Raw genomic sequence first — 10,729 nt, 5'->3', positions numbered from 1 at the left:
ATTTTTATAAATAAAGCTTTATTGAAACACAACCACACTTATTTGTTTACATATGGTTTACATCTGCTTTTCTTCTTGATATCATTAGCCTTTTTAATTTTAGCTATTCTTATAGAAGAGTTCACTGTGTTTTGACCAGCTGTTTTGTACTCTCCCTTTTCTGCTATATGTTGCAATAATTATTTATGATCTTTTCTCATTTCCTCCTCCCACTGGACTTGGAGTATGACAGGGCAAGGGGCCCTGTCTTTATTTTCCTTGAGGTGTCAAACACATTGTAGAAATATCCCCTGCTATGTATATTCAGTGACTGTTGAAAAATATTGCAATTTCAGGACCTTGAATCTCAGTCACAGCAGAGACAGAACTATGATAAACAATTTCGAGAATTTCTGGGATGCCAGGCTATCAGACCACGTTTTTTAAAAAAGAATCAGAAATGGATGCTCTATGTTTGGAAATTAATGAAGATACAATGTCCTTTCAAAGCCAAGGGCCAGTGGAAAAACTGAGGAAAGAAAACCACAGAGCCAAGGTTGAAACTCAGGTCCCTCTATTCTACCACTTAAGGCATCCTGAGATTTTGCCTCTTATTTCACAGTTAATCTCTTATCTTATTTCATTGACAAAAGTTATAAGAGAACAATCTCATCTGTCCACCAGGAAATCTATCAGCCCACATACGTCTATGCTGCTCTACCCTACCTTCCCTCCTGCTCCAATGGATGAACTGTTCCTTTCTTATTTTAGGATGGAACTTCCTCTTCTGTACTGGCTCCTGTGTTCTCTTGCTTACTTAAGAACTTCATCCTTAAAAATCTCTCTCTTCTCCAACATTAGTTTCTCTTTTTCTTGGATGATTCCTATCCCCAATCATTTTACTTTAAGCATCTTAAAAAAAAAACAAACAAAAAACACTTTCCCCTAAACCACAAATAGTCCCTTCCTCCCAACCTTCTCTTTGGAGCAACAGTCCCCGAAGAGCTATTTAAATTTACTGTTTCCCAAAAACAAAGATAAATAGATGAAACTTAATTAAACTAAAAAGCTTCTACAGAGCAAAAGAAATAATCAGCAGAGTTAACAGACAACTCACAGAGTGGGATAAAATCTTCACAATCTATGTATCCGACAAATGACTAATATCCAGAATCTACAAAGGACTCAAACAAATCAGCAAGAAAAAAACCAATCCCATCAAAAAGTGGACTAAGGACATAAACAGACAATTCTCAAAAGAAGATATACAAATGGCCAACAAGCATATGGAAAAATGCTCAACATCACTAACGATCAGGAAAACGCAAATCAAAACCACAATGTGATACCACCCCACTCCTGCAAGAATGGCCATAATCAAAAAATAAAAAAATAATAGATGTTGGCACGGATGTGGTGAAAAGGGAACACTTTCACACTGCTGGTGGGAATGTAAAGTAGTACAATCACTATGGAAAAAAGGGCGGAGATTCTGTAAAGAACTAAAAGTAGACCTTCAGTTTTATCCAGCAATCCCCGTATTAGGCATCTACCCAGAGGAAAAGAAGTCATACAGAAAAGACACTTGCACACACGTTTATAGCAGCACAATTTGCAACTGCAAAAATATGGAACCAGCCCAAATGCCCATCAATCAATGAATGGATAAAGAAAATGTGATATATAAATATATGATATATTTATACTATATATACACAGTATTATATAGTGTACATATATCCTATATGTACACTATACTATAGATACACTATACTATATATATAACATGTGATATATATGTAATGTATATATAGTATACATATATATACACTATGGAATACTAATCAGCCATAAAAAAGAACAAAATAATGGCATTTTCAGCAACCTGGATGTAATTGGAGACAATTATTTTAAGTAATTAAGGAATGGAAGACCAAACATTGTATGCTCTCACTCATTTGTGGGAGCTAAGCTATGAGGACGCAAAGGCATAAGACTGATAAAGTGCCTGTAATCCCCGCACTTTGGGAGGCCAAGGCGGGCAGATCACGAGGTTAGGAGATTGAGACCATCCCGGCGAACACAGTGAAACCCCGTCTCCACTAAAAATACAAAATTTAGCAGGGCGTGGTAGCGGGCGCCTGTAGTCCCAGCTACTCGGGCGGGCTGAGGCAGGAGAATGGCGTGAACCCGGGGGGCGGAGCTTTCAGTGAGCGGAGATCGCGCCACTGCACTCCAGCCTGAACGACAGAGCGAGACTCCGTCTCAAAAAAAAAAAAAAAAAAAAAATATATATATATATATATATATATATATATATATATATATATACACATATGTATATATAGTGGACTTTGGGACTTTGGAGACTCGAGGGAAACGGTGGGGGGTGGCGAGGGATAAAAGACTACACTTTGAGTACAGTGTACACTGCTCGTGATGGGTGCCACAAAATCTCAGAATCACCACTAAAGAACTTATTCATGTAACCAAACACCACCTGTTTCCCAAAAACCTATTGAAATAGAAAATTTTTAAAAAAGTAAATTTACTGTTTCCACATCCTCAGCTTTCTGTTCTCTCCTCAGCCCACACCCATTAGCCCTTCATTCCCACCACTCCGCAGAAACTGTTCTTGCAAAGGTCAATACCCACCACCATCTTGCAACCCAATGGTAAATTTTCAATCCTTATTCTATTTAGCTTCTCATTAGCTTTTGACACAGTTGCACATTCCCTCTTCTAGATGTACTTTTCTACCCTTGGATTCCAGGATAACACTCTTTGCTTGTTTTCCTCCTACCTCTTTGGCCACTCTTTACAAAATTTATGTGGGGATACTCCTCCTTTTTCAGACCTCTAAATATTGGAGTCCCATAGCACTTTCTTTTTGTCTTTGCTTTTATTCACTCTCTACATGGTTTTATTAGTTCTATCACCTTAAATACCACGTGTATGCTAATAATATCCAAATTTAAATTTCCAGGTCTGTTCTCTCTTCTGACTGCAACTGCCAACTTAACACCTCCAGGTATATGTCTAATGGATAAACATAAATTGTTTGTGATTTAAAATTTAGTTTCTCCCATGTCTACTCCCCAAAATTACTCTTCCTCCATCTTTATTATGTTGGTAAGTGACATCAACATTCACTAATTTGCTTAAGCCAAAAATCTATGAGTCATTCTTTATTTTTCTCTTTTCTACAACCTTCCAGTTTAAACCTAAGTTGTTAGCAAGTCTCTGCCTTCAAAAATTTATTTGCGTCCCAATGACTTTGCTTCCTTATTTAATCTATTGCTTCCTTATTTAATTTATGTGAGAGATAGCCACTCCTGTGAGAAGACTTTCTTATTCACATTACCTAAAATAAACCCAATTATTTCTGATGCTCAATATACCCTTAATTCTGCCTTGCTTTTCTTTATGATACTGATTGCCATCAGACATTTTATTAAACATTTGTGTTACATTTTTTGTTGCTTTACTTATTGTTTAGTGTTTTGTTTTTATGTTTATTTTCAATATCTTCTTCTAGAATGTAAGTGCCATTAGAGAAGGGACTGGTAAGCTGTATCCAGCTTACACTAGGTTGCAAGAACCAACTCTCATTAAAAAAAAAAAAAAACTTTAACTTTCGTTAGGGGATACATGTGCAGATGTGTTATATAGCTAAACTCATGTCATGGGAGTTCGTTGCACAGATTATTTTGTCACCCACATATTAAGCCTAGTACCCATTAGTTATTTGATCTGATCCTCTCCCTCCTCCCACTCTCCACCCTCTTGTAGACTCCAGTGTCTGTTTTTCTCCTCTATATATCCATGTGTTCTCAGCATTTAGCTCTCACTTATAAGTGAAAACATGTGGTATTTGATTTTCTGTTCTTGCATTAGCTTGCTAAGGATAATGGCCTCCAGCTCCATCAATGTTCCTGCAAATGACATTATCTCACTCTTTTTATGGCTGCATAGTATTCCATACTGTATACATACCACATTTTCTTTATCCTTTCTACCATTAATGGGCATTTAGGTTGATTTCATGTCTTTGCTATTGTGAATAGTGCTGCAATGAACATATGCGTACATGTGTCTTTATGATAGAATGATTTATATTGGCTTGGGTATATAACCAGTAATGGTATTGCTGGGTCGAATGGTAGTTCTGTCTTCAGGTCTTTGAAGAATCACCACATCTTTTTCCATAATGGTTGAACTAATTTACACTCCCACCAACAGCGTATAAGCATTCTTTTTTCTCTGCCACCTTCCCAGCACCTGTTATTTTTTGACTTTTTAATCGTAGCCTTTCTGACTGGTGTGAGATGGTATCTCACTGTAGTTTCAATTTGCATTCCTCTAATGATAAGTGATATTGAGCCTTTTTTCATATGCTTCTTGGTTGCATGTATGTCTTCTTTTGAGAAGTGTCTGTTAATGTCATTTGCCCACTTCATAATGTTTTTTTCTTGTAAATTTGTTTGTTTCTTAAAGATGCTGTATGTCAGACCTTCGTTAGATGCATAGTTTGCAAAAATTTTCTCCCATTCTGTAGGTTGTCTATGTACTCTGTTGATGGTTTCATTTGCTGTGCAGAAGCTCTTGGTTTTAATTAGATCCCATTTGTCAATTTTTGCTTCCATTGCAATTGCTTTTGGAGTCTTCATCATGAAATCTTTGGTTATTCTTTTGTCCATAATGGTATTGACTAGGCTGTTTTCCAGGGTTTTTACAGTTTTGAGTTTTACATTTAAGTTTTAAATCCATCTTGAGTTGATTTACGTATGTATTATAAGAAAGGGGTCAAGTTTCAATCTTCTGCATATGACTAGCCAGATATCCCAGCAACATTTATTAAGTAGGGAATCCTTCCCCTATTGCTTGTTTCTGTCAGCTTTGTTGAAGATCAGATAGTTGTAGGCGTGCAGTCTTATTTCTGGGTTCTCTATTCTGTTCCATTGGTGTATGTATCTGTTTTTGTACCAGTATTCTGTTGTTTTGGTTACTGCAGCCCTGCAGTATAGTTTGAAGCCCAGTAGCATGATGTTTCCAGCTTTATTCTTTTTGCTTAAGATCACCTTGGCTGTTTGGGCTCCTTTTTCATTCCATATGAATTTTAAATAGTTTTTTTCTAGTTCTGTAAAGAATGTCATTGGTAGTTTGATAGGAATAGCATTGAATCTATAAACTGTTTTGGGCAGTATGGCCATTTTAATGACATTGATTCTTCCTCTCTATGAGTGTGGGATGTTTTCTCATTTGTTTTTGTCATCTCTAATTTCTCCAAGCAGTGTTTTGTTGTTCTCATTGTAGAGATCTCTCACCTCCCTGGTTAGCTGTATTCCTAGGTATTTTATTTTATTTTTGTTGTGGCAATTGTGAATGGTATTGCATTCCTGACTTGGCTCTCAGGTTGACTGTTGTTGCTGTATAGGAATGAGAGTCAACTCTTAAATTTCCAAAAATTTTGAGAAATGGTCTTAAAAGGAAACAGGCACTAATTAAATTATATAAACTTATAATTAAATTCATCATATTGAAAACAAGTGCAATACTCAATCCTCATCACTTTCTAATTGCTTTATTACATTTTATTCTTATCTGTGTGCTTGTGGTAATTTTCACCTATCATATCTGGAGATTAAAAATTCTACATAACGTTGTACTACTGCACATCTTTTTACCAAATCTGCGTTCACTTATGTTGGTAGCTTGAAACTGACCATGGCGGGTGTAGTCACACCATGGAAATTGGCAAATGTGATAAATAGGCTAAATAACATTCTAAGGCTACAGGCCTAGTAAGTGGGAGAGAAGGGACCTCAGTTCAAGCTGAGGCTCTCCAGGCTATGCGCACATGATCTCCCACGTGATCTACTACCTCACGTGATCATCCAGAAGGCCTTTTGCATCTCATTGGCTCTGATTGGCCCATGTGCATCAATTCCTGAACCAATGCCTGTGGCCGTGGGCTGGGCTGCTCAGGCCTGAGTCCAGAGAGGCATCCCAAAGTTGCAGTATACTGGCCGGGTGGGTGGCTCACGCCTGTAATCCCAGCACTTTGGGAGGCCAAGGCGGGTGGATCACCTGAGGTCAGGAGTTTGAGACCAGCCTGGCCAACATGGTGAAACTGCGTCTCTACTAAAAATACAAAAATTAGTCCAGCGTGGTGACGGGCACCTGTAATCCTAGCTACTCAGGAGGCTGAGGCAGGAGAATCGCTTGAACCCGGGAGGCGGAGGTTGCAGTGAGCCTAGATCGCGCCACTGCACTCCAGCTTGGGTGGCAGAGTGAGACTTTGTCTCAAAAAAGAAAAAAAAAAAAAAGTTGCTGTATCCTTCCCTGTCCACATTGCATGGACAAAAATAGCAGCCAGGACTTCCTCCTAGAGCTCTTAAGTAGAATGAAAGCTGTAATGTTCACTACAGAGGACTCTCAAGTTGCAGGGCTTGGCGATTGTCACTGGGGTGGGATGGACTCCCCTACAGATATGCCGCAGGTTCCCTGAATCTTGAGGCGGTGGGGGAGAGTCAGTCCCTCTGGCAGAGTGATGGGCCTGAACAGGCTGAATCCTCTGTGACCTTGGGAAGTGGGGAAGACTCCATGTGCCATGCTGCGTGGGGGCTCCATCCCATTGTAGGAGCTGATTGACTGCTTGCTTGGATCAGCAGGCCTTCCCTCCCTATAAGGCTTTCAGCTCCCAGCCACAGCGCAGACATTTGAGAACTCATTGATGGAAGCCATTTCTGCTGGGCTTTTGAGGGACGCGTGGCAAGAAACCAAAAGTGGAGATCGCTATTGAGAAATGAGGGAGTCAGATCTTCACCAAATGAGCCTCCCCGGGGCACAGAGACGACCCCTCCGGCTGTCCAGACCTTTCCACCTTGTCAGTTTAATAAATTTCAGCGCCATAGCCTGCTGGCAATTGTCCGTGCTTGGAGTGAGACAGTGATGTAATCCTGATTAAAATAGTTAATAAGGATTTAATGAGAGGTTATCTCCTTGTCTTCAATCATTTCCTGGTGAGAAGAAGATTCTGGAGCAGAACTCATTAGAGCTGTTCCTTTGCAGTTACTGAAATTACACTATTTTGAAATTACTCAAGGTTTTCAAGAAGCAAACTCATTTCAAGTCATTATTTTCTAATAAGATTCTATAGTATAAAAAGTGTTTTTTTCCAGGTCTATCTGTGTACCTTCTGTGTTGTGATAAGTGGAATGTTTAAGATACAAAAACAAAAAAGCATCCTCAACAGAATCCAGCTCCTGGGGTCACCCTGGTTACACTGGAAGCTATAAATCTCAGCCCCAACATTGACCATGTTTTGTGATCTTAGGCAACTAATTTTAAGTTTGTTAAGTTTGTTGTTGTTGTTGTTGTTGTTGTTTTAGATGGAATCTCACTCTGTCTCCCAGGCTGGAGTGCAGTGGTGCCATTTGGCTCACTGCACTCACTGCAACCTCCGCCTCCCAGGTTCAAGCGATTGTCTCACCTCCACCTCTGCCTCCTGAGTAGCTGGGACTACAGTCACACCCCACCACATCCAGCTAATTTTTGTGTTTTTAGTAAGGACGGAGTTTCACCATGTTGGCCAGGCTGGTCTCAAACTCCTATCTCAAGTGATCCACCCACTTCAGCCTCTCAAAGTGCTGGGATTACAGGCACAAGCCATCCAGCCTTGGCCTAATTTTCTGTACTTAAAATACAGAAAATGGGGATAAAAGTAATACTTGCCTTATAGGATTTATTTAAGGCATAAAAGAAGTAATCTGTAAAAAGTATTTAGAAAAGTTTCTGATGCATAGTGTGGGCCCAATGGGTGTGTCTGATCAAGGATCCTGGATTACATTAAAGCTAAGATGGAGAACTTTCTGCTTAGAAGTTTGACAAAGTGTATGGACCACCATCTGGTCAGATTCTGCCAGCAAATTACATTTTATTTCAGGTAATCTTAATGGCTCTCTGGGAAGCTGCTTCTGTCAGAGCACTTGGAAAATTACATCCAGGTGTATAGGGAATTTATTATTTGACCAAGAGTGCATTTTTACTCAGAATAGTTTCCTGTCTATATGCTGAAATGATTGCTGAAATAATTGCTACTTATATGGAAGAAATAATACCATGCTGAAATAATTGCTACCTATATGGAAGAAAACATGAGGTCCTTTCCTCACTCCACATACATATGTAAATTTCAGATAGATAAAAGACCTAAATAAAAACAAAAATAATAATCTTGGAACAAATTACAGGGGAATACTTTCATAACCTTGAGGTCATGGGGCATTCTTAACCAGGGCAGGAATCTCAGAAACCATCACGAAATGGAAATATTTGACTATCTAAATACCAAAGTAATATGTCGAATGTATCATTAATAAAGTGGAAATGTAAACCGTATAGATTGTTAACATAACTACAACAGAAATGACATGATAAAGGTTACTGGTACTGCTGTTCAAATAACTCCTTCAATTGTTAAAATTAAAAATAATATACATGAGTCCAATAAGATGCTTAACCATATGCAGGAAATTGCAAATTACAAATGAATTACCATTTTTTCAGTCATCATAATTACAATCCAATGGGATGAGATTAGCTTTTCTTGTAGGGGGAGTGTAGCAAGGCAAGGAGCCACTGCCATACATTTCTGGTGGGAGAGTAAGTTGCTAACCCATTTGGGAAAATTACCTAGAAATATGGCTTCAAATTGAATATATTGATACCCTTTGTCCATGCCATCCCACTTTACGGAATGTTGCCTACAGAAATCAAAACACAAGAAGGTAATGATATATATAGGAGAATGTTTATTGCAGCTTTGCCGAGGAAGAAAATGAAAAGTAAGCTGGAAAATGCATCAACAAGGTAAAGATTGAATACATAACAGTGGATACATGCTATTGAACATTATGCAACTTTTAAAGGAATTTATTTATTTTCCCATCTCCTAAATATGTTTTGCTGAGTCTCTCTTGCCTTTCATCTGGCTTTACTCAGCCTCAAAAAGGAGGCTTTACTGTGGCTTTGTTTACGGTTTTCTCCACATCAGTAGTAAGAGAATTGGACCCTGGATGGAAATTCACCTGTTAGATTCATATTCTGCGTGGCATGAAATTGCTGCCTGAAACAGAGCTGAGGGAGCAAGAGGAATGGAATATTGAAAATATATCAGGGCTAGCATGGAGGAGAACACAGGTAGCATATAAATTATTCACTTAATCTCTTTGCTTCATAATGAATATTAAGGGGGTGGCTTTTCCTGCTGTGGGGGAGGTTGCCTCTCTACAACATCATAGAAGATTTAGCCTTACAACCTAGGCTTGTTCTCATGACAACATAGTTAATGTGACTATCTTCTGGGACCTGCCAGCTACAGTCATGACTACCTGCTACATCATCAAGCTCAATTAATTATTTTTCTAATGGCTTTATTACAGTGCCCTGTGATGACTGCAAAACAGTTCTTAGATTATCTGATCTAATTCATTCATGCTGTCATATCTGCAAATAATGATTAAATAATTGATATGTGTCAGACACTATTTTGGGCACTGGAAGAGTGAATCAAACAGACCAAGTCTGTACTCTTAGGAAATTTATATTCTAATCAAGGGCAGGAGTATAAAACAGACGATAGAAGAGTAAATGAATGGATGTATAGAAGAAGATGATGAGTGAATAAAGAAAAATAAAGCAAGTAAGGAGATGGAGAGTGCATACACATGGGTGTGCATACACATACATGTATTATTTAAAATAGGGTGGTAAGATAGGCCTCTCTGCACAGATGATATTTCAGTCAGACTCTAGCAAAGAAAGAATATGGATTAATGTGGATTCCCAGGAAAGAGTGTTTCAGGCAGAAAGAACAGAAAGTGAAAGTCTTCCCAGGCAGCAGCATTCCTGCTGTTCATGTTCCCAGGTAGGACTAGATGGTCAGTGCATCTGGAACAGAAAACGGGATGGGGAGAGTGGAGGGAGACACCCTCATGGAGGAATGAGGTCACCAAGGTCCCCCTGGCTGTGGTGAGAATTATGGATTTTACTCTGCTTAAAGCCATCTGAGGGTTTTGAACAGAGGCTGATGAGATTGCACTTAACATTTTAACAGGGATCCCTTTGGCTGCTTGAAGAAACAGACAAGAGAAGCAAGGGTGGGGAGCAGCAGGAGTCTGCTTAAGAGGCTCTTTCAGAGGTTCAGGGGGAGATTATGGAGCCTGGACCAGGACGGAAGCTGTGGAGTCAGGGAGCAGTGGTCTGATTTGGGACTTCCTGATGATGGAGCTGAGCAAAATTGCCGATGGCTTAGAAACAAGGAAAGAGAGGAGTCAAGGGCAATTCTCCTGGTTTTGGCTGAGCCCCTGGAAGAGCTCCTTTCACAGACATTTCTAGTCTTCTGATCTATATCCAGAGGCTTCATTAATCATAAAGAGGTGGACATTTTGCACTCCAGACTTTGGGGTGAGCTCTGGAGAAGGCTTGTTCAGTAGGGTCTTGCTCCCCCAGTTCTCTAGGCTAATCACAAAACTCACATTTCTATCTTCCTTTTAGAAGTGAACAAAAGTTGACCTCATTCAAATAAATCATTTAAAACTCAGAAGTATCTCATGTGGTCTTTTTCCTATCCCTAATCTTATTCTGATTTTGAGTTTGAAACACCAGGGTCAAGTACTAACATGGTTTCTCCAGCTCGGCAGAGCTGATTTGAACCCAAACCTTCTGATCTCTGTGCCTCACCATG

This window comes from Pan troglodytes, chromosome 21 (assembly GCF_028858775.2).
Source record: "Pan troglodytes isolate AG18354 chromosome 21, NHGRI_mPanTro3-v2.0_pri, whole genome shotgun sequence".
NCBI classification, from domain to species: Eukaryota; Metazoa; Chordata; class Mammalia; order Primates; family Hominidae; genus Pan; species Pan troglodytes.
Note: the sequence above shows the minus strand (reverse complement) of the source record.